Source organism: Sitophilus oryzae, unplaced genomic scaffold, assembly GCF_002938485.1.
Source record: "Sitophilus oryzae breed Bouriz unplaced genomic scaffold, Soryzae_2.0 scaffold_1582_pilon_pilon, whole genome shotgun sequence".
NCBI lineage: Eukaryota > Metazoa > Arthropoda > Insecta > Coleoptera > Curculionidae > Sitophilus > Sitophilus oryzae.
This window is the reverse complement of record NW_022146261.1, coordinates 2,140,045-2,166,482: the sequence shown is the minus strand read 5'-3', so window position 1 is coordinate 2,166,482 and position 26,438 is coordinate 2,140,045.

Sequence of the window (26,438 nt, the reverse complement as noted above, 5' to 3'; positions counted from 1 at the left end):
CCACGGTATAGTTTCTTAATCTCTGATATTACGGCACTAAAAGAGATGCAAATACCGAAAAACTGAGGTGGCTCATTTTTTTTAAATAAATATATTTTTTTAAATTCCCAAACTTTAATAACTCGATTATAAAGTTAACTAGATTATATAATAAAGAGAATATATTATGTTTATTTTATTGAGATCTACCAGCCCTGAAAATATTTGCACTTATAGATTCACCTTGTATAATAAAAAATTTCAAACCGAACAAACAACAGATAATTATTAAAATTATAAGTGTCCCAGGGAAAGACATTTTTTACAAAAGTTATTTTACAAATTGGTGTTTATGTTTAAAAGCAACTGACGATTATACTGATGCAAATTGATTAGTTAGTTATGGAGTCACTAATAGGATCTTACGTCACTTTAGTTAGATGATTAACCATTTAATTTTTGCTAATCCAATCTTTTTTGGAGCTCTGATCGCGACCGGCCACCGGCCCATCTTTCAACCGGCCCACCGGGAATTTTTTCCGTTTTCCCATATGGCCCATCCACCTCTGGTGGTGGGTTCTAAATAGATAATCAAAACAATCGAATAATCTATTCAACGTCAAATTTTGGTTATTGCCTATTCCACGCTAGTTTCTGTGTGTAGAATTATTGCATAAGTGCATTAAAAATATCAATAAGTCTGATTGACAGCGTATTATTTAAAATCTGCATAAGTTTATTTTCAGTGCATTTTATTAAGATAACACGATGGAAAGCAAAATGGTTTATTTAAATTGCCTTCTAAAAACTACATTTTACTTTCAGAATGCCATTATACCAGGGGCGGCTTGTCCTATGAGGCAGATGAGGCAGTGCCTCACCAATACATTTGAAGAATTACACGTATTAATCGATACATCTTTAATCACAATTTTATATTTTTTTCCCTATTTGCATCAATAATAATTGTATTTTTTATCCGTCATTCTACAATAAATTACGTCGATGGTATTCCTTTAAAATTCGACGATGTATATCCATCTCATTTGTTCTTTAAGAAGTATATGTGCAGAGGTTTGCCCAAATACGTTTAAATAAAATATACGACGGCCTCCCCATAAGAGCAATGAGAGGATTTACGTCCCAGTATTGAAGGAGGACAGAAAATCGAGTCGAATGTTCAAGACATAGGTTCATCCTTGTTTAGTCAAACCTCCTACAAACCAAGGATAGACTTATGTAGGAAATGCATTGAAATTCTATAGCCATCCTTCAATATCGGGACAGGAATTTAAGCGGTACCCTCCGTATACTTTATTTTAAACGTATTTGGGTTTGCCTCTCGCCTTTCCTTGTCTAGCGTATTGTTGTATATCGCATTGACGGAGCGACAGCGTTCACTGAAACCTTAAATCTACAGAATGAAAAGAAAAAGCATAGGCAAAATCTTTAGTTGAAGAGAGATAAAATGTATGGAGTAGTAGCGCGTAAAAAGACCGTATTGAGGCGAGCCTCAAATGTAAATTTAAACCTTAAAAGCCGTTCGTTAAAAAATCTACAGACTTCCCGATCAAAGCCCGAGAAATTTTTAGTTGACAGGAGATAAAATGCAGAAGTATTATTTGGTAAAAGAATATATTAATATATATATATATATATATATATACCTATAAATATATATATATTATATATATGTATCACTTATATATCATATATATATATTATATATATATATATAATATATAATATATATATATTTATATATATATATATATATATATATATATAGTTTGAATCAGAGTTTGAATTAACTCTGCCGGTTATTGCACTGTTTTGTGTCTAATTGATTAATATATACGTGTTTAATGTGAATTGCATGTTTAATTACTCGTCTTACTGATTACAACGTATTAAGTAAATACCTAAAAAGTGGGCAGTGACTTGTTGATTGATATGATGATTTAGAGGGACCACATGCATCATCAGAGGACCTCCCCAGGTAAAGTTTTTCGAATTCGAATCATTTCTAGATAAATTGTGTACTCGTATAGTCAAAAAGTAAAGCAACCTGTTACAGATTTCATTTTGTTTTATTTTTATAGGATGGGTAGAAAAACAAAATTTTACCATACAGAGTAAAATATAAGACAAAATATCCTGAGGTTGTTTTGATAAAAATTTACTGTTGCAATAGCCCTATGTAATGGGTACCGTATGATCGAAAAAAACGGCGTCCAGTTGGCTTGAAAATGACGATCTCGATGACATTTCCCATATAATTTTACATATAAAATGATAGCGATCTTCATTTCATAGCCATCGCTGACGTCCTTTTTATTCGATCATACGGTATAATACTGCGAATTATATTACAGTACGTCTGTCCGTTCTGTAGCTCCGGGGTATCCGTGAGAGGGGAAACGATATTTTCTCGATGTTTTTCGTAAAAAATTAGACGACGCGTCCCATCAATAAAAATTCGACAAATTTGCAAGTAGCCAATAAAATGAGTGGGCGGAGCGATTTGCGGTGACGTACTCGTCAAGTCGACGTATAAAATATATTGCTGTTTATTTAAATGTTTTTTGTCCGCATTCCTTTCATAGACACAGATCCAGCAGACGAACTGTACATAAGGCTATTTCCCCAACTGCTAAAAATTTAGAAATATTTTAAATACAAAAATGTGCGCTTTTTAAGTTTGTAGGTATCTAAAATACTAAAAATAATATACAGTGTGTATTGCATTTAAAAAAATTGAGACATAGCATTATAATATCGCAAATAATGTTAATTTTTCTCGGATTTCTTCTTTTGTCCTACATACCTCGTTATATACATACTTAAGCAATAATATATCAATAAGTTAAATTCACTCCAGGTCTTTACCACTTTTTAAAAAATGAAATTTTTCAAATATGAATTATCATGGAAATCCCGCATATATAATGCTTCAAATAAATCAATAGTGTGATGTATGCTGAATTTTATGCTGAACCCAATTCTGTACAGAAAAATGATAATGCGATTGCAATTTCAAAGAAAATATTTTTTTAGGATATGCACTTTTTTTATATAGAACTTTTTTTCATATATTTGTCAACTACGAAGATATTGGACTTCCTCGTACTCATGGTCACCCTATATACATACTAATAAAAATTCTCTTCTAATGTGCCTCACCATCTTCCAGTGCTACGAGCCGCCCCTGCATTATACAAATATACGTACATATGCATTTCAAAAATACAAAGAAAAATCTCAATCAAAGCAGTAAATGTTCCCTACAGGATATACCTAACCCTTTAACTGTAATGATAACTAGTAGTGGGAACTATCGAATGAATACTATCGAAACATTCGATAGTTGCAATTCATTCGAATAATTCGATAGCTAGTAAAAAAACATTCGTTGAAAACTATTCGAATAAAAATTATCGAATAGATCCGTCATCTGCCTTGAAATATTGTATTCTAGTAATTCGGCAGCAAAAACCATTCATTTATTAAATTCATTCATTTATGAAATTCATTTATTCGTCAGGATCGATTATAATAAAATATTAACTGGATTTTAGTTGTCGCCCAGCGACGTAGGTTTCTTTCCGAGAAACCCGACAGCGGTCGGTGGCAATGCTATGAAAGAAGCCGGCATCTTTGATTTTTTGCGGAGTCATATAAAGATAAGGACACATTATTTTTTTTATTGATGTGCTAGTATTTACACAAAAATACATTATGAAGGGCGCTGTTGCCATATATTGGTATTAGTTGATATTAGCAAAGAATATTATTGTTTGGCTTTAGTTAGTTAGAGATGGTATGTCTATATATTTACATTTTTTTTATTAATGTTCTGTTGTTACACTGCAATAATACTTGTTATTTTGGATGTAGGAAAATGATTTTTAATGTTTTTAAGCAAAGACTGGTTTAATGAAAATAATAATAACAGTAATAATTTGTTATACCTATTAACAACAAAATTTAAAATAATTTAATATAAACATTTTTTTACGTAGTAGCAAAATATAAACAACAAATTAGATGTCAAAATTATTTATATTAGATCCTATTTAAAAATAATATACGTCTTTAAATTTTTTGGCAACGTTGGTTTATTAACTAATAATAATTACAAAACTAATTTGTTATATTAACAACAAACTTTAAAATCATGAAATATAAACATTTATTAATTTTCTAAGCATGCAGTGTAATGGAAGGAAAATATAAATAAAAAATTAGAAATCAAAATTATTTATATTAGGTACTTATATATACTATTTTATATATTTATATATTTATAATATTACTATTTAAAAATAATATTTACTTTTACTGGCATTTACTTTAAAAAATAAATGAAATATTTTTTCGCAAAAAACTACATGTAAGAGAATTAGCATAAACAAAATACAAACATCGTTAACTTTTTTTTTAAATTGGCACGTGTAAAACTTTTAATTTAATTTTCTCACCCCATAGTTTGAGTTCGATAACCCCATTTACTTAACCACATTACTTAAATATGATTATTAATTTCAACTAATTCATATTATTAAAACATCTAAAATACAAATATGTATTTTTAAAATTAATTCTAAGTTCATCTCATCTCTCTTAAAAATTGCTACTTCTCAAAATTTTCCATTAAAAAATAGAACATATATACCATATAAAATAAAATAATTGAAAGATCGGGCTACGGAAAATCACACAAATTTTCGGAAAAATTATGACACCTGCACACGCACACAATCGTCAATTAAAAAAAACTACTATCTTAGTATTTTAAATATTTTAATAAACGCAAAAATAGCACAGTATTTATAAGGTGAAGTTATAAAAATTTGGAGGAACTGCACTGACGTACATGAATGCACTGACGTACATAAAAATCAAACAAATACTAAATTTTATTTATCAAAAGCATTCGATAGTCGTGGCTCAACGATAACCATTTAGTTGCACGGCGAGGTTGTCACATATGCTTTAGTATACAAATGAATGAATGATTTTATTCGAATAAAACCATTCGATAGTTGAAATCATTCATTCAGTAACCATTCGATAGTCTAATTCATTCGATAGTTCCCATCGCTAATGATAACCGCACCCTGCCTGCCTGGTCGACTAAATTCGTTGTTAATTCAGATGTTAAATTTATTCCTCAACGATTCTTAACAATATACCAGATAATTATTCAACACATAATTAAATTAATGATGGAATAGATGTATTTCCTGTCTTTTTCTTCTATATAGAAAATACAAAATTATTAAAGTAATATACAGGGTCCCCAATATTCCGTGGATATAGAACTACTACGTATTCTTGGAATCAAAATATGTTCATTCAAATTCAAGTGGGCAACAAACTTTAAAAAAATAAACACATTTTTTAGATATTTTAAGAACCGTTATTCCGATTTAAATAAGTTTTTAGGTGTCGATGTTTTCTAAGTCTTTTAACATTTTTTGATTTCACAAAAATCAAGAATACGGGTGAAAATTTAGTGTAAATATTTTTCGTTTGAAAATTTGACGTTTGTGTCAATGTATTAATAAATACTGTTTGTCTTTATTGATTTGGATATTTGATTAATTATTTATTGTTAAATGTTATATTTGTTAAATTATTATTTAAAAATGTCAAATATTTTCACAAAACTTGAGTATGCCGATATTCATTTTATTTAGAGTTTTTACAACAGAAACACTGAAGAAGCTTCAAAAGAGTATGGGAGAAGATTCCCTAAAGGACGGTCTACACTTGCTATATAACACTGCTATATAGCAAAGTTATATGATATGTTACATATTTTTTAGTCATATTTAGTAAATTTCGATGCTATATAACTTGCTAGATGTTATCCATTTGTAGTCGGTAAAGATCAAAAGATGTTGTGCAACACTGCTATTGTAACATGAAACAACACGTCCACACTTGCTAAATTTCTAGTTTAGCCGCTCATATTTTCAGGGACGTGCGCGACATAATCTTAGTGTGGTGAGCTGATATTGGGTTGTTTATTTACTGGTCAATAATACCGTATGATCGAAAAAAAATGCGTCCAGTCGGCCTCCCGTCCAGTTGGCATGGACATGACGATCGATGACATTCCCCATATAACTTTCCATATAAAATGGCAGCAATCTTCATTTCATTCATATTCATAGTATGTATTTGGAAAGAGAAAAAGTTGAGAAAAAAATGCGTTATCTAATAGGCCAGTTCCAGAGGAAACAAAAGAAATGGAAATCAGGTACTGGTTTAGGTGAAGTGGATAATTCAAAATGGTTTGCTTTAAAGTTATTAATATTTTTAAAAGACAGAAACACCACGAGAAACAGCCGAGGCAAGTATTTAAAAGATAAGCTAATTGAGTTCAACTATATCTAAATCTTGCTGGTAGGTTATGGCGGACTCAAAATTGCTGTTTTTCTCGACTTTCTTTCTCTTTGTTCAAAAATAATTACGCACGCCGCTGCTGCGAGCTGAACCTCTTTCTCACCAAAACGATTAATGATTACGAAAACTATAATGTGGACGGCTCCCGGTTTTTTAACATGTGATATGTAGCTTGTTAAATAGCAATGTTATATAACATGTTACTAAATGTGGACCCTCCTTAATAGAAAATTCCTTAACGTCCTAATTTGGAAATCGCAATTCAAGAAAAATTGCTAGTTTTAACCTAAATACAATTTTTCAAAAATCGCGAAATTTCTAGAAAACTTACAGATAGGTTTAACAACTTCAGTTATGATACTAAAAAGTCTCGAAAATTATTAATTCAGTTTTGGTTCAGTCGTTTCAAATAGCTTTCTAGTAAAAATCTTTATATCTTTATTTGTCATTGATGACATGTATTGTGCGACTCAATTTGACCGCATTTTCAAGCTCCAGAAGAGAGCTGTTCGATATTCACTTTTTAAAAAAATTAAAAATATTGACTCTTCCTTCCTTATTTATATTTGAATCCGTTTGCCTAATACGTAAAAAATCAGCTTCTCAAGAAAGGCCAACGCACACTTATCCACTCAACGCGGAGCATGATGTTTATCTACCTACCCCACGCTCAGAGTTAGTTAAAAGTTCAATATTATACAACTCGAAAAAAATGCACAATCACCTGCCATTTGAAATCAAATCCATAACATCATTTTCTTCATTTCGCAAAGCATTGATATCTTATTTACTAGACAAGGATTTCTACGCCGTAAATGACTTATATTTTGATAATAGAATTTGATCTTGTAAACACTGGTCTAATGTTTACTATTACTATATTTACCAATGACATCGAGGTAAATTTATCTAGAGGTCATTGATATTTAGTATAAACTTACTAAATATTTTTGAATCTTATTTTTATTTTTTTGTTCTTTGACATTGTAAATATTTATAAATGTTGATTTTAAACAATAAGACTGATAATGTTATTTGTATAATGTTTTTTATTCTCTTTTGTTAGTTTGTTTGTTTACTTTACCATTGCCTACAAATTGTAAATTTTTTTGACAATAAAGGCATTTATTATATTATTTATTATTGATTATTAAAAATCCAAATATCTCGAAAACGATTGCTCGCAGCGATTTTTACCAAGAGACATTTTGTACGTGGAAAAGGGCACAAATATATATTTTTTCACTCGGTAGTGTAATACAGGGACGGACAAAAAGTTATTACTCTTCAAAACAGTTAAAAAAGATGTAGGTGGTGCGCCCTACAAGTAGGACTCATATTGACATTGAAATAACATTTCGCATGTTAAAAAAAAACAAATACTAATTTTCATCCAAATACCGAATTTAGTTCAGAAATTCTTTGGAAAAAATTGAAATAAAAATAAAACTTCGACATCCTGTATCTCCGAAACGAAGCATTTTAGGATATAAATTTATACATTAACATTTTTACTTATTTTTATGTGCAAAATATGCTGCCGAAGTTTCCGGAATGCAGTTAGGACCAGCCTGTATATTTAAGTATGCAGAAATTTTATGTCTAAAATCAAATGACATTGTTATTTTTCTTGAATAAGGATTTAATGGCATATCTGCCGAAGGAAATAATAAACCTGGTAATAAACAGAATTGCATTTTAAAAATTTTATCTGTAGTGAAAAAATATATTTGAATCACCATGTAAACATTCCAAACCAACCAAACCAAACCAAACCAGCTTATTTTTAAAATATTACAGCGAAACTTTCAAGCATTTAACCGCATACACCGGGTGCGTCTCAAAAGTGGCTCATCCCTTAACTTTTCTATTTTTTCTCAATAACGAGATTTGGTATTTTAATATACGCCATAAACTGGGATTGATAGACGTATTCAATTGTGGTTACCCGAAATTCAATTTTTGGATACTTCCTGTTTCACCGGAAATGACTACAACTTTTGATTTTTAAATGGCACCCTAGGCATTTAATAGAAAATGACTCTCTGAATAAAATAACATAGGTATATCATATGTCAACTTTTGACATTTTCGCATATGGTTTATTTGAAATTGTAAGATGCGGTTCATAATAACAATTTGACTCGAAATACCAAGTGTGTGGTACCAAACTATTCGTAATAAATATTTTTTCCAAATATGCTAATGAGCCACCCTTGTTCCATTCAAAGAAATTGAGATATGATACCATTAAACGGTCAAAACTATTTTTCCAAAGTTTCTTGATTAAAAATTAGTGTTTTTAACACAGCCATGGCGCTCTAGATGGAAATTTAAAATACGGTTTTTTAAGCCAGTGTCAAAACTTGACATATGATACGTCATTTTATTCCGAAGAAGAAAGAAGAAGAAATTTAGCTTTCAAGCCGCATTAACATCAAAGGCTATTTAGCGGCGTATCACCTGCTATTTTAGTACGGTACAATATTTGAAATTTTTCTAAACAACACGTTTATAATATAGACAGATTGTATATGTTAACAGTACAGACATTGATTTTCTAAAAATAAAAAGTAAATGGTACAGACAACATAGAATAAATCAATAAAACGTAAAACTATGTACAATAGGTAAAATGTAAAACTATGTACAAAAGGTAAAACTATGTAAAATGTAGCTTTTTAGATACCTATATTTTAGATATATATACCGATCTTTCCAGAAAATCAAACAGTTTTGGTTACTCACTTGTAGAAAAAATAACTGACATGTCTGACGAAAGATTGCAGGCCTCTCTTAGGTTAATTAACTGACTACATTCCTTAAGGATATGTTTGACAGTTAAAGGATTACTACATTTATCACATAGAGGCGGTGTGGTTGGCCCTTAAGCAAAAATTGATGAGAAAACCTACAATGTCCTAACATGAGTATGTTAATTACTACGGCTTTGCGACGATCATAACTCGATGTGGAGAAACCACAGAAGAATGTCTTTTTGACATTCCAGAGTTTGTTAGGTTCCTCCAAAAGATCCCACTCCAGTTGAACCAGGGGTTTGCACAGTCGGGCAATTTTTGTGAGCAGACAACCCTTTAGTTTTATTTAGAGTTTCATTTTCTATAGAATAAAGTAGAAATAAATCGAGGGTGTCATTTAAAAATATATAGTTGTAGTAATTTCCGGTAAAACAGGATGTGACCAAAAACAATTGAATACCTCAATCAATCCTAATTTATGTCATATACTAACATATCAAATCTCTTTTCTTTATCTAAGAAAATAAATAAGTTATATACTTTTTGGAAAAACATGTAAATAACTCGAAAACCGTGCGTTATAGCGAAAAATATCAAGAGGTAAAAATTAAAGAGAATAAAAAACTCTACCAGAATCAATAAAAAATAGTTTATTATCATAACGCAGTGACGTACAAAAATTTTTTGAAAATCGAGCAATTTTTAAAACTAATCACAATGCAAATTACTAATTTTTTAAGCTTATTAACAAATAACATGGATATTTAGCATCGAAAACCGTGCATTATAGCGAAAAACTTCAAGAGGTCAAAATTAAAGAGAATAAAAACTCTACCAGAATCAATAAAAAATAGTTTATTATCATAACGCAGTGACGTACAAAAATTTTTTGAAAATCGAGCAATTTTAAAACTAATCACAATGCAAATTACTAATTTTTTAAGCTTATTAACAAATAACATGGATATTTAGCATCAATTCAACTAAAATACAATCCTTGTGATGTTTCAAGAAATATTTATTGGTGGTTTAATAATATTTCAAAATTAACAAAAATTGTAAAAGTGTATCCTTTACTAAATACATGTGTACTAATAATGTGCGAAAGATGCCTCCACCTGGTCCCGATCGGGCTATTTGCATAAACCAAGGTCTTTTTGTTACCATTTTGTAAACAACTTGTTTTTAAAAATACAGTGACAGTTTGAAAAAATTAGACTACAGATTAGACTGAATGATTTGTTAGTTTTATTACTGCATTATCGGACAAAAAAATTCATTTTTATGCTTCGGCCTGGAAAATCGTCCAAACCTCACAGAGTAACTGACATCGGTAATATGCAGAACAAGATTGGTGACATGAAGCATTCACTCTTATTTGCACATGCTATATGAGGGTGTGATACAACCTCGTGCTTGTTTAAAAAAGGTAAACTGGCGATTCTCGAAACGTTGCAAAAAGATCCTCATCTGCGACAAATTACATCCATTTTTTTAGATCCTGCAGCACAAAAATCTGAGCTAGTCGAAGCTGGAAATACATTCTTATTTTCATTATATGGTCGACATAGGCTAGCAAAAGATTTAGATCAGTTGAGGTATTATAAATATAAAACCCTTACATCTCGTCAGGTACTTAGTAAAAATTTTGATTTAGCTACCTTACCTCCAACAACTAACGCAGCTGAAAATCATTATTATATATCATTTACAAATGCAGTATTGGCTAAATAACGGAAAAGACGCAACAGAATGGGGATGGACTAAAAAAACGGATACCTTTGTTCTAAAAAAAAACAACGTCAAACGCAGTGGCATCAGTATTTGTATTGAAAATGATTTACTGTAATTGCAAATCTGGATGTAATAAACTATGTACATGTTTAAAATCCAATATTCCCTGTTCAAGCTTGTGTGGTAACTGTAATGTGGTATTTCTTGCGACAACAAAGAAATCTCGGTCGATGAAGAACAAATCGAATAAAATTGTAAACTTCATTTTTTTTTTCTAGAGATGACAGTTTGAAAAGTTAGGTTACAAGTTGGTAACATATTGTTATTAAAATGGTCATATTTGAATTATTGTTATTCGATATGTAGGGGTATATTTATAATGTATTTATCATAATGAAAAAGTGTTAAGATCGTAGATGATATTTATGTCAAAAAGACATTCGCAAGTACTTTAGATTTTATTTTTTCTTCCAACCTGTAGCCTAACTTTGCAAACTCTCACTGTATGTATTTTTAAAAACAAGTTGTTTACAAAATGGTAACAAAGAGACCTTGGTTTAAGTGCAAATCTCCGCCCGGGACAAGGTGGAGGCTGCTTTCGTACATTATTAGTACACATGTATTTAATAAAGAATAGCTTTTACAATTTTTGTTAATTTTGAAATATTATTAAACCACCAATAAATATTTCTTGAAAATGTCACAAGGATTGTATTTTAGTTGAATTGATGCTAAATATCCATGTTATTTGTTAATAAGCTTAAAAGTTTAGTAATCTGCATTTCGGTGATTCCTTTTAAAAATTGCTCGATTTTCAAATTTTTTTTGTACGTCACTGCGTTAGGATAATAAACTATTTTTTATTGATTCTGGTAGAGTTTTTTATTCTCTTTAATTTTTATCTCTTGGAGTTTTTCGCTATTTCGAGTTATTAACATTTTTTCCCAAAAAGTAACAAAATTCAAGATGGCGGCCGATTTTTTTTACACCCGACAAATGGGGACTTTTAGTATGTTAATAAGGGTTACTAATGCTAACTATTTTCAATGGTCGCACCTTTCTAAAAATTTTTTCAAATTCAAAATTATTTGCACTGGCCTAATAGGAGTGAGACACTTTTGAGACGCACCCGGTAGAGCTTTTTCGAGCTCTTGAGCTCTGTATAGAATGCACCTTTAGGCAACACATTTTTGAAATATTTTAAATATTAAATAATTTTACATTTTCCATCAAAAAGATAAAATGTATGCTAAGTAAAATATAGCTACTACTCAAAACAATTATCGCATATTTGAATAAAAATAATTATTCCATATTTCTAAATAAAGTAGTAGTGGGAACTATCGAATGAATACTATCGAAACATTCGATAGTTGCAATTCATTCGAATAATTCGATAGCTAGTAAAAAAACATTCGTTGAAAACTATTCGAATAAAAATTATCGAATAGATGCGTCATCTGCCTTGAAATATTGTATTCTAGTAATTCGGCAGCAAAAACCATTCATTTATAAAATTCATTCATTTATGAAATTCATTTATTTGTCAGGATCGATTATAATAAAATATAACTGGATTTTAGTTGTCGCCCGGCGACGTAGGTTTCTTTCCGAGAAACCCGACAGCGGTCGGTGGCAATGCTATGAAAGAAGCCGGCATCTTTGATTTTTTGCGGAGTCATATAAAGATAAGAACACATTATTTTTTTTATTGAGGTGCTAGTATTTAGACAGAAAATACATTATGAAGGGCGCTGTTGCCATATATTGGTATTAGTTGATATTATCAAAGAATATTATTGTTTGGCTTTAGTTAGTTAGGGATAGTATGTATAAATATTTTGCATTTTTTTTTATTAATATTCTGTTGTTAGGTTAGGTTAGGTTAGATAATAAAATATTTTGGATGTAGGAAAATGATTTTTAATGTTTTTTAAGCAAAGACTGGTTTAATAAAAATAATAATAACCGTAATAATTTGTTATACCTATAACAACAAAATTTAAAATAATTTAATATAAACATTTTTTTACGTAGTGGCAAAATATAAACAACAAATTAGATGTCAAAATTATTTATATTAGATCCTATTTAAAAATAATATAGTCTTTAAATTTTTTGTGGCAACGTTGGTTTATTAAATAATAATAATTACAGAACTAATTTGTTATACTAACAACAAACTTTAAAATCATGAAATATACACATTTATTGATTTTCTAAGCATGCAGTGTAATGGAAGGAAAATATAAATAAAAAATTAGAAATCAAAATTATTTATATTAGGTACTTTATATTACTATTTAAAAATAATATTTACTTTTACTGGCATTTACTTTAAAAAATAAATGAAATATTTCTTCGCAAAAAACTACATGTAAGAGAATTAGCATAAACAAAATACAAACATCGTTAACTTTTTTTTAAATTGGCACGTGTAAAACTTTCAATTTAATTTTCACACCCCATAGTTTGAGTTCGATAACCACACATTTACTTAACCACATTACTTAAATATGATTATTAAGTTCAACTAATTCATATTATTAAAACATCTAAAATACAAATATGTATCTATTTTTAAAATTAATTCTAAGTTCATCTCATCTCTCTTAAAAATTGCTACTTCTCAAAATTTCCCATTAAAAAATAGACCATATATACCATATAAAATTAAATAATTGAAAGATCGGGCTACGGAAAATCACACAAATTTTGGGAAAAATTTTGACACCTGCACACGCACACAATCGTCAATTAAAAAAACTACTATTTTAGTATTTTAAATATTTTAATAAACGCAAAAATAGCACAGTATTTATAAGGTGAAATTATAAAAATTTGGAAGAACTAATAATGCACTGACGCACACAAAAATCAAACGAATACTAAATTTCATTTATCAAAAGCATTCGATAGTCGTGGCTCAACGATAACCATTTAGTCGCACGGCGAGGTTGTCACATATGCTTTAGCATACAAATGAATGAATGATTTTATTCGAATAAAACCATTCGATAGTTGAAATCATTCATTCAGTAACCATTCGATAGTCTAATTCATTCGATAGTTCCCATCGCTAAAATAAAGCATGCATTTTTCTGCCTTTCTCTTATGAGTTTTTTAGGATAATTAGGGTACGCACTGATATGTAACTTTTAGTCGTCCGACTATTTAGTTGCAAAAGTGAAAACAATACATTCTTATGGAGCCGATCGGCACAATATTTGATTACATTGCGTAGGACTTAGGATATGCGCTGACAGGCAACTTTTAATAGGCCGACTATTTAGTTACATATTTGAATTCAATATATCCTTATGAAGCTGGGCTCACATGCAATCATATAGTCGGCCGATCGACTTCATAAGTATGTACTTTTGCAACTAAATAGTCGGCCGACTAAAAATTACAGGTTAGCGCGTAGGATTAATGTATCGAATTTCCCTTCACAGTATCCATGCTATTTAAAATCGTAAGTCAGGGAATTCAAAGTGTCTTGTTTTTCAAATTAATATTTTTTTTAGAAAATATGCGATAATTGTTTTGAGTAGTGTATTTAAAAATTTGTTTTTAACGAAAAGTGTTTTCTACATTTTTTACATCCTCGAAAATAAGGTTGAATTTGCTTTATTTTATCTATTACTAAATATTATACTTAGTTTAAAATATTTCCCTTTACGATTTTTGTATTACCCTTGTTTATATATTCTTAAAGTTGTTCAACCGACTAGACAAAATGTGCTGCCAACTGGAGGACAAATCGTGAACCTTTCGGGGCGGAGTCAAAAATATCGATTGTTTTCGTTATTTTCCTTAGAGTAAGTAATGTAATAATATAGCCCCGGGTTTCTGCGAACTTTAATACTGATCAGCTGATTAAGAAATTTAAACAAAACTTTTATTTTATTGTAAATTGTGGATTATTTTTGCCTGTTATTTTAAGAATTCTACACCGTATTAACAAAGAAATTATTATTTCGATATGTTGATACATTATTTATAATAATTTCTGATAATGCTAATTGCTATTAATTAATATTTAAAAAAAGTTACATACCTATTTTAATTTGATTTAATGCAGGTTTATAAAAGAATCATTTCATTCTTAGATTATTTTATTCTAAATTGAGTGCTTTACGAATTTTACGATATTTTTTTGAAAACATAAAACTTTTTACATTCTTGATGCCAACTAATTGGCATGGTATTATTGGTATGGAAATTAGCCAAGAAAGAAATGCCTTGGCTATAACTTGTAATTTTTCGAAAAAAAAATATTATACCTACCTATATCGCTGAAAAGCTTAAAAATGGCGCTTTTTATGAAGTTATGGCCAACTATGGTTTCCATTAAAAAAAAACATAACGTTTGTGTCATATATGTCAAAAATGACAGACTTTAGAAGAAAAAAAACAGAAAACACAAACTCATTAGGTATGTAATTATCTACAACTTTTATGTGAAAACTTTTTGTCTAAAATACCGTATGATCGAATAAAAACGGCGTCAGCGATAGCTATGAAATGATGATCGATGATATTTCCCATATAATTTTACATATAAAATGACAGCGATCTTCATTTCATAGACATCGTTGACGCCGTTTTTATTTGATCATACGGTAGATTATAATGGAATTAGAGACAAAAGTTTTAAAATAGCCAAAATTTGTTTTTTTCGAAATATCTAGTTAGCCTTGAACTTCTCCGAAAAATCTGAAAGGCGCATATTTATGACCCCACAAAACTGCAATTCTTTCCCCATTTAACCGACTCTCTATCTCCAGTCTCCAGTAGTTTCCGAGATACCCATAGAGAACATCGTAGGAAACTCACCCTGTGTAGTATTTATAAACTAACTATTATTATTATTTGACTAGATTAATTTGATTAATAAGACTCGATTAATTTAATTTAAAATAAATTTGATCAGATTTTTTTTTCGTATATTCTACTACCAGAAAACCAAAATTGAAGGAAGATATAGTGTATCTATCACAATACTTAATAGAATTACTACAATTAGAAGAAAAACAAAAAGAAAAAAATAATACCAAATAATACCAAATACCTTCACCTACCACTCATCTACAAAATAAACTAATATAATCTCTTATAAAAACACTACACAACTACTTCTTGTATTCTACACTGAAAAAATTATCAAACTTACTAATTAATTAAACAAAAAGAAAAAATAACCAAATTATCCCTTCACCTACTACTTAACTACAAAATAATAAACTATAAAAACACTACTAAACTATTTGTGGTATTCTACACTAAACAATAATATAATTAAACTTAATAAAATTAATCTAATTTTACACTACAACCACTACAAAGAAATAAGAACATTTTTTAAAACTAGAAGAAACAGAACTTCGATACGTGCGACCAGTATAATAGATCAAGCGGACAAAGAATATAAAATACTTTAAAAATGTGCATTCAGAAAGAAAAAATATCTCGAAAATTATCTAAACAAACATTTCTTTTTCTTATCAGTGAAAAGCATCGGCCTCGTCGGCCTTGCGGAATTTGTCGGGTATTTACAATGGTCGAATTGTATAATTACCAGCTTTTATAGCATATCTAATAGACAAAAAGTATCTGGTCGATTAGTAACCAATTGGCACAGTCCGAAAATTATCGATTTTTATTTTCTCTGTTTTTATTGGTAGCTTCAAAATTCAGAGCAACAAAAAATATTTTTCTGTAGTAAAAGACCGTGAAATACCATCTGGTGCTTTACATCCATAAACGTCTTAGGTTGAGCTACTTTAAAAATCCATATACAAGGGTATTACTAACATGTTATTTCTTTAAAGCGAAGAACTAATTTGCAGAACACTAACCATTCGATTTTCTTCGTGTTTCTCTTCTTTTGATTTTTTTTACTTTCACACTACTATCTAGATATTAGTTGACCTACAAAAGTGAAATGTAAATCAAATTTTATTTGTAGCTGATCGAAAAAAACAACAATAGTGCTATAATTATTTCAAACCAGCTTTTCTACTGGGTATTAAAATCTGCGACGTTCAACGAGTGTTTTCTATTTTATGTCGTTTATTTGTCCACTGGATTCTAGATCAAATGTTCGCGTTTGCACTGGCATTTTTATCATTTGAAATGGAAAGTCCGTATAAGAAAGAAAATAAAATATAGTATTTTCTTTTAATTATATTTTAAATTAATTTATCTTTTGCGTTTAATTAATATCATATTCTTAAGTTTGAAAGAAAAATGAAATAAGCATTGAAAATGATTGATTGCCCCAAAGATTTTGTATTCTTTGGTACTGTGATTTGAACAGATTAAATCAAATTTTATAAACAAATATAAGCATATAGTAATTACTACAATAAATAATATTTTTGTTTATTAAAAAGTTAGTGGGAAATAATGTCTTTTAAATATTTTTTTTCTAAATCAGAGATACGTCTCTAAAAACAAATACTTTACTACAATTTCTAATTTTCTAATTCAATTAATTAATTAATTAATTCAATTAATTGCTCTTTATTTTACGCATATGAATTTTTTTGTTATAAAAAACGACAATATCTAGATTGAAGAATTTTTGTACATCATTTTTTTTTGTGATCTATCGATTAAAAATTTGAGATTTATCGATTAAAAATATTCTAATATGAGGGCACTTCCAGAAATACCGGAAGTTGACAGCAACTCTATTAGGTATTTGAAATATGTATCCCCATTTTTAAACGGTTTTATTTAGCTCGACCCGTACGGTATTTATTTATTTGTTTGGGTCAAAATTAGAAATTGAAATTTAAGTACCTTCCTGTTGTCAGATTGATCTGAAATTTGGTATACACCTTTAGTTCCGATGACAATACAATATAGTAATATCAATAACATTGTAAATCTAAGATAGCCGCCGGTACAAAATGGCGGATTTCATATTTTTCCACAACCCCCTCAATATGGGTATCAAATGAAAGGGCTACACTAGTAGAATACTGTGATTATGACAAAATTCAAAATCCAAGATGGACGTCGTTACAAAATGGCGTATTAGGTGAGGGCATGAGTAGTCGTGTCCAGAACAGTTGTGTCCAAGATTGTGTGACGTTAGAAGGACAGATAAAAAAAAATAGGTGATTAGATGTACCTACATAGTTAGCGGTAGCTTTACCACCCAAGTTAAGGTCATAGGTTAAAACGTGCTGAGGACTGTATGGCATTAGGGTGGCTAAAAATGTAATGTCGCAAGCGTTTTCCCCTCAAGATTGGGCGCATCTTGTTGTATATTATAGCCTTGCCCCTCTACTGAACCTCTGGGGGGGGTCCATAAAATGGAGGGCAGCACAGTCGACCATGCAGTAGTGTATTTGGGCTCAAAATTGTTTGAGGAAGGGCAAGCATACGTGGCTCTAAGTCAAGTCTGTTCTGGAAGGGCTATGTATTGAGGAATTAGATTGTAATAAATTATCAGGTAAAAAACCATGTAATAATGATAACCACTAACTGAATTAAATAGAATGAGGAATATTCGGTAGGCATTTCCGTTAAATACTAAAAACTAGAAAATAAAAAATCGGTAAAAAAACTTTTAAGTTAAACGGTTTTATCTTATGTGCACTGAAAACTAGAAAATAATAATAACAATTAGGTATTTTGAACTTCTAGTTCAGAAATATTTTAGTACTAGGCAGAATAGCTTTTAGGCATATTAGACTAAAAAAAAACGTGGGGCCCCTCTGAAATCCAACCTATGGCAAAGCATATCTTTATACTTTGGTAGATCATGAGCTCGGCGTTCGCTGGTGAAGCCGCCACGGCTGGTTATTGATTGTCAAAATCTCCAGTTACGATTATAGTAAGTCGATGCAATCCACACTTAGTATAGAAGAAAGTATTACAACAATAGTTAATGGGCCCCACGTTTTTATTTTAGTCTAATATGCCTAAAAGCTATTCTGCCTAGTACTAAAATATTTCTGAACTAAAAGTTCAAAATACCTAATTGTTATTATTATTTTCTAGTTTTCAGTGCACATAAGATAAAACCGTTTAACTTAAAAGTTTTTTTACCGATTTTTTTTATTACATACTTAAATTCTCTGTAAAGTTTTATGAATTTTGATATTAAACTCTCTCTCCCTAACATTAACCGTTTTTGAGAAAAAAAATATTTAAAATTTTTGGACGAAAAATATCAAATGTGCAAAAAATTGCCTGTCAAAAAAATTTGTATAGCCTTGGTATAGCCTAAACGTTAAATTTAGTGATTACCATAGTCACTGTGAGGCCAGCGAAGACATGTGGTTATCTATTTCAAAAATTAAATTCTTCGAATGTCATATAATATTAGCCGTAGCTGTCATGGAATTGAGAGATTATCATAAATCATTTTTAGCCGACCATACCAATAGGTAAGTATGGTAGGCTATTAAGATCGGCAAAAAAGTTTTTTTAATTTCACTCAAAATGAGTTATTTGGGTCATAAATGACCTAAATACAAAATATTTTCATGGTGTGTGTTTGACTGTGGCACCCGAGAACAGGGGTGGATGGGGAAGTGGAAACCGGCTCGGGTAAAACAGGCAACCGGCCCAAATCCACAAAAACAAAATGACCATAACGAAGAAACATATTTTATTTATTAATATATAAGTAAGGGCGTCTCCGGTTTTTAAAAAAAAAATTAAATTGTCTTGATCAAAATTTTCGTAAAGACCAATATTGGGTCGGACATCTGAATTTTTACTACAAAATGGCTCAGTTTTACAGGATTCTACTACTTTATTTTATTATTCATTATCGATAACGGTTCTTGAATAAGCTACGATTTTGAAACACTATAAGACTTCCTGATTCATTCGGTTCAGCTGACCCAATCCTCTGTGAAATACATTTAGCTTTTCGGGTATATACTTCTTACACATTGTAGAAAGAAATTCTCTCTTTTCTGCTACAACCGCAGCCTCCTCGTGTACACTTGTGAACTGTAACTGAATGAACCGCGGTGTCGGCATTAAAACTGCAGCATTTTTTAGGTTATTATCACGAAATTTTTCCTCTATACTTTTCTACATTTGGCATCTTGTATGATAATGCCATGACTCAAACGAAAAAAACCTAGGCAATACCTAGCCAGTGGATATAAATGTGTTCTCATGTAATGCCATGTTACAGTCCATAATAAGAATATTTGGATTTTCGAGACATATTAATATTTTATTATCTAATCTAGTTTAAACCCTATTTAACTCTTCTCTGCTGTCTCAGTAATTTTTTAAAAATTTTAGCAACATTATAAACAACAATTTAGACTTGGCTTTTAGTTCTCAGACTTGGCTTTCCAGTCCATCCCCAATTCAAACCAAGTATAGATATGTTTTCTCCGTCAACCGCAGAGTTCGCGTCAAATTCGTCTACATTTTTACAAAGGGGAGCTCGAAAAATATTGCACCGAGGCCCCCAGTTGTCAATCTACGTTACCGTATTCTTAGTATACATTTAGATCGAGACTATTTAAATTTAACTAATGCTATTCATTCTTTTTTTTGCTGCCAGTCTAGATATTAATAAAAGAATAGTTGGCAAAACTATACAGGGTGAGTCATATATGTAAGTGCAAATATTTTCAGGGGTGGTATATATTTCGACCCCAGGGGCGCTATTCTGTATAATCGTCGGTATCGGTAAGTTACTGACAGCTATCTGTACGTACGGCCAATGAGCGTCGTGTTGATTGTTGTTGTCATAGTTACCGATCGGTCCTATGGCAGATATCGTAAATTTGTACCGACGACTCTCGGTATCTCTACCGTGAGGTTAACAAGGGCACGGTAGAGATACCGATTTTCGTCGGTACAAATTTGCGATATCTGCCATAGGACCGATCGGTAACTATGATAACAACAATTAACACATTTTTACTATATACAAATACGTATCGAGAGCTGTCGCAACTTACCGATACCGACGATTTTACAGAATAGCGCCCCAGGAACTCGTTTTACAAAAAAAGATGTTAAAAATCGAGCATTTTTTTTTAAATTTTCCTGTATATTTTAGAAAACTTTTTAGAACTTCCCGTTCACCGCAAATTTTCCCCACGGTGTAGTTTCTTAATCTCTGATATTACGGCACTAAAAGAGATGCAAATACCGAAAAACTGAGGTGGCTCAAATTTTTTTAAAAATAAATCTATTTTTTTCAATTTCCAAACTTTAATAACTCGATTAGACTTATTTGAAACTCGATAAAGAGAATATATTATGTTTATTTTATTAAGATCTACCAGCCCTGAAAATATTTGCACTTATAGACTCACCTTGTATAATAAAAATTTTCAAACCGAACAAACAACGGATGATTATTAAAATTATAAGTGTCCCAGAGAAAGACATTTTACAATAGTTATTTTACAAATTGGTGTTTATATTTAACAGCAATTGCTAATACAATCTTTTTTGAGCTCTGATCGGGACCGGCCCACCGGCCCATCTTTCCACGGGCCCACCGGGAATTTTCCCGTTTTCCCATATGGCCCATCCACCCCTGCCCGAGAATCTGGCCATTAGTTTTTGGTGGGGGTGGGGGGCCGGTAAGGGGGTATGGGAGGGGGTTAAAAATTAAAAAAAATTATAACTCCAAAATTACAGTAGTTAGCGAAACGCGGTTTTCAATTTAAGATTAGGAATAATATTTGCAACAAAGTTTGTAATAACATCAAAATCAGTCAATGTCGCAGTTTTTGAGATAAAAAAATTGGAAAAATTCCTTTACTTTGAAACTAAACGAACTGCCTACCAACTTTTTATTAACATATTTTAGTATGGGCGGCTATACGTGCCTCCCGGTGCCAATTTTTTCAAACAGAACTCACTTTTTTGACCTAACCTAACCTAATCGCCGTTTTCTTATTCGATCATACAGTATATTATTAATAATATCATTGTTGTTTGACTCTTAATGTCAAAGGATAGATAAAACCAGAGAGAACACTAATAACTAAAGTGAGAGAGACCGATCAACGTTAATTTTTGAAGACTGTGTTAGTGGCGCGGCCTTTGGCGTCTAACCCGAACTATGAGCGTATTATCGATATAGTAGGTTGCATTCATACCTATATACAGGCGCCAAAAATTTAAAATTTATATATTTGAACCGAATCTTAATCTTTCAAGTTTATAATAAGAAATCTTCGTTGTTTTTTTAGATTATTTTCTTGACAACGAAAATTTATTATTAGACTTTAAAGCATTAAAACCTATAAATAAAATACTGTGTAGGAACATAATAATTCATTTAACTCCAGACTCCTTGCCATACTCCAACTCAAGGCTGCAATCTTCAGTATCTTTTTTATCTAACTTGGTTGGAAGTGAACAGGGAAGCACGGTTTGGAGCTCGCACAGAGTATCAGTCGGTATCCCGTAGGTATTCAATGTTTTTGATGGTCTTTATTCTATAACAAGAACCTAGCAGTTGAAGAAAATAATTTGTATTACTGGAAATAATACCAGGTATAATACCTAGTCGTTCCATACATATCAGAAAAGAATGTGATGTTTTAAATTAAAAAAATTAAATTAGCAATGTACGATTATTATGTGCACTGACTATTACTATTAGGTATGTTAAAATAATTACCGAGATAAAACTTACCTTTAAAGGAAACGTTTTGTCTGGCTCTCAACCACAAAACAAAAATTACAAAATGCGGAATAATCGTGGAATCTGAAATAATCAATAATGACAATAATCTCTTCTGACAAGCTAAAAGAACAGGCACATTCAGTCAAAAACAATTTATTACTCCGATTTGCTCCGATTATCAACAGATTTTAGTTATCTCCTTCTAGAGCTAAGAAATAGAAAAAGCTACTGACAATCTAATTAATCCTGTCAAATGTTTAACTTGCAAAGTTGAAAACTTCCTTTTGTGACCGCCAAACGCTATGCGCGTCTGGGATGCGCGGTGACAAAATAAACTTGTCTACGAAATGCCCTATTCCACAAGCCCTCTCACGTTAGTTATTAGTTTCTCTCTGGATAAAACCATAGATAAACGCAACAAGTTTAGATTGGAAAGCCCGTAAAAATTTTGGGTCGCGAAATTATTTTGGGTCGCGACCGTTATGCGCGATCTGGCGCTGCTATAGCGGTCGCTAAGAACAACGGCAAACAAAAACAGAAATAATTTTCTCTTGTCAAAGTCAGAATCTTCAAAAATCATAAAATCTTTCAAAATCTAAACCGCTCTCATTAAAGAAATTCCGAAAAGTGTTTATAACGTCCATTTTCAAAGTAGTTATTGCTATCTTGTGAGTTTAATTCAAGTTTTATTTACTCCAACCGGTAATAATTGTGAAAAAGTGGCATTAAAAACTTAAAAAGCTGTGCTATGAACTGTGAACTGCAAAAACCATCGTGGATCGTGGCATAACGTCGGTTTCCAATGTTTCATAGGTATTTCATACATATCCTTATATAAAATAAAGTTTCTTGTATGCAACACACTGTATTTTATTTATAAAATTAAAAGCAAATAATAATAAATTTGAATAAACAATATTTGGCGATATAATTCCGGAAAAAGCTGAACCGCTCCGAAATTTTCAAAAGTTTTGGCAGGGGGGTGACAGTAAACCGGAAAACAGTTCTGGCGCGGTTCTACCCAGGCAGAAAGCATGGCCTTCTAGACTGTCCTAGACAAAAATCTGAATATTTCTATATGATTTCGGTCAATTTTTGCTACGGAACATTTTTATGCACGTCGGCGTCCTCTCCTTTTGTCTTTTGTCTGTGTGTCAGCGTCAGCTCCCGAGGCCTCTGGCAAGGTCGGGCGCCATTTTAATTTTTGCCGTTTAGATTTGATTGGAAGTTTGTTTCTGATATTTCGGCTGAAATTTATAAGTACAAAGATGTTTTTTGATATAAAGTTCCTTGTTAACGCTTTAATAAAGTATATATGATATTAATTACATGAAGAAAATGATGAAATCGACGTTTCTGCGTGTAGTAGGTATGGGCCATATTATATGTAAAAATAGGTAATATATTAACTGTTTTTATATTTTTTTAGCTTTAGATCCAAGGATCTTGGGATATTCTTTGCCAAGGATTTTGCCGTATCTCTACTTTAAAGACTGATCGGAGATTTTGACCAATTGAAAGCAAGTTACACAAGGTAAATTATGATTATTGAAATATTATTAGCCTACATTAATTATCTACAAGATGAACAGAAATGCGTAATTACATATCACATAGGTACCTATTATGTATTTTCATAGCAATAATGCTATGTATGTAGATTTTTTTTTTGTAGATTATTTTTAAAATACAAATGAGGTATTAGATGTATTATGTATCATATTTTTTATTCATTTTATTTTCATTCAAGTCCTGTTTGATTTAATTCACAAAAGTCTTATGTACCTATATTTATGTTTTTTACATATTTTTTTAGGTTCCAGGTTTTGCGTGGGTTCCTGTTGTCTTTTTCCTGCTTCCAGTTAGTTAGTTTTACGCCCGTGAAGCTGTGAAAACATTTATTTATCTTCAAGTTTCTGTAAGTCAGTGCACTGTTACTTTACTAATTCACTTTAACACAGCATCTCTGATGTTATTTAAATATTTTGATATTGATACAGTTGTTTATGTGTTTATAGCTCTTTAATTGTGTTGATTTGCATATTTACATTGTTCTAAATTCCAAATAAATATTTTTGAGTAATTTTGTTGTATTATTTACTACTAGAAAGAGTAAAAAGTATATTAACCCTCATTTAAACCTCCTGAACAGCCCGCCATTAAAAACCGGAAACGGAAATAAATTTCATAAAATTGAAATTGTCATGTCTATGTCATGTCAAATGTCCCAGCCGCCATATCTGAAAATTAGTTACCCAGGCAGCCACGCTGTTTCCATAATTTAACATTGACTTGACACTTCTTCTTGTATTTATTATTTTATGGTGACTGTGACACAAATTAAATTTCACGTTTAGGCTACATAAATTTCTTTCACAGGCAGTTTTTTTCGTCCAAAAATTTTAAATATTTCTTTCTCAAAAACGGTGTTTGATACATTACAAGAGTGTTTAATATCAAAATTCATAAAATTTTACAGAGAATTTAAGGAAGAATTTAAGATTTTTTTTGGAGTATTAAAAAACAGGGGTAACCATTTAAATAAGAAAGTTGTTGTAATCTTCCGGCAGGGGTAGATGGGCCATATGGGAAAACGGGAAAATTCCCGGTGGGCCGGTCCCGATCAGAGCTCAAAAAAGATTGGATTAGCAAAAATTAAAAGGTTAATCTTCTAACTAAAGTGACGTAAGATTCTTAGTGACTCCATAACTAACTAATCAATTTGCGTCAGTATAATCGTCGCATATTTGGAATATATACCTTACCACAACGTCCCTTCGTGTTGAGTTTGTGTATACAATAAAAATATGCAATGCCGCGGATAGGTTTTCAAAATATACCTTATTGCAACATTTTTGTGGGGTATAATTTCAAGCAGAGCATTGTGCAATTATTCTGAACTACTATAATACACCCGCTTGTGACTTCAGAGTTGCTATTACGCTATAGAGGTAGATCGAGAAATTATAAGGATAAGAGAAAAAAGAGAAAGTTGACATGAGGATAATAAAGAAGCGTTTTTACAAAAGAAATTTTTATAATATGAAATAAAAACTAAAAGAACACAAACAAGTTTTAACCTAAATAAAACCTAATTTCAATTTAGCGTGCATTAGGGACATTCATTTCAATATTCTGTCCTAGGTTATGCTTCCGTTTCTTACTTGTAGATTTTCCAAGAGTTCTTCGTTCTGTGTTAGATGGCCGCTCACATTGAATCCTAGATTTGGTTTTTACTATCCCTCTGTTTTTACGTCGGCTCAGTGCTGTGCTTTGAACTTTAATTTTTCTTAGCCCATGTCTTGTTTTTATTTGTTGTAAAATAACATTTTGTCTTTGCTCTGATGTATTTATTTTTTTAATTATTTTTGTAAATATTGTAAGAGCTCTTAGATTGTGAAAAGTGGGATTCATTTCAAACAAGTGTGTGAAGCGTCGAATTTCAGTTTTGAACTCTGCAACTACATTTTTGTATTGGTCCGGAAATTTTATAGTAATTTCTTGTGAACATGACGAAGGCTTGGTATCATGCTGTATTTGCTGCAGCGATGGTTCTTGTATGAAAGAGCACTGTGGAGTGCCCAAATCATTGTCCTGTGTTTCATCTAATTTCATATTCATGAAAAAAGCTTCATTGATATCATCCCCCGTTGCAACTCTTGCTAGTAACATTCTATCCTATATAGATAGACGAGGAGAATTGGGAAATACTACCCTGAACTTTTGTTCAATGCCACATAGGTGTTTGCAAAATCTTTCACATTTTCCAGCCTCACAGTCGTAAATGGCTACATCGATCCTGACCCTGTAAAAAGTATTTGGACTGGTCACTGATTCCACACTGTACTCAAAATCCTTAATTTTAGAAATATTCCTAACTTTTACAGAACTCTTCAGGAACATTGTGT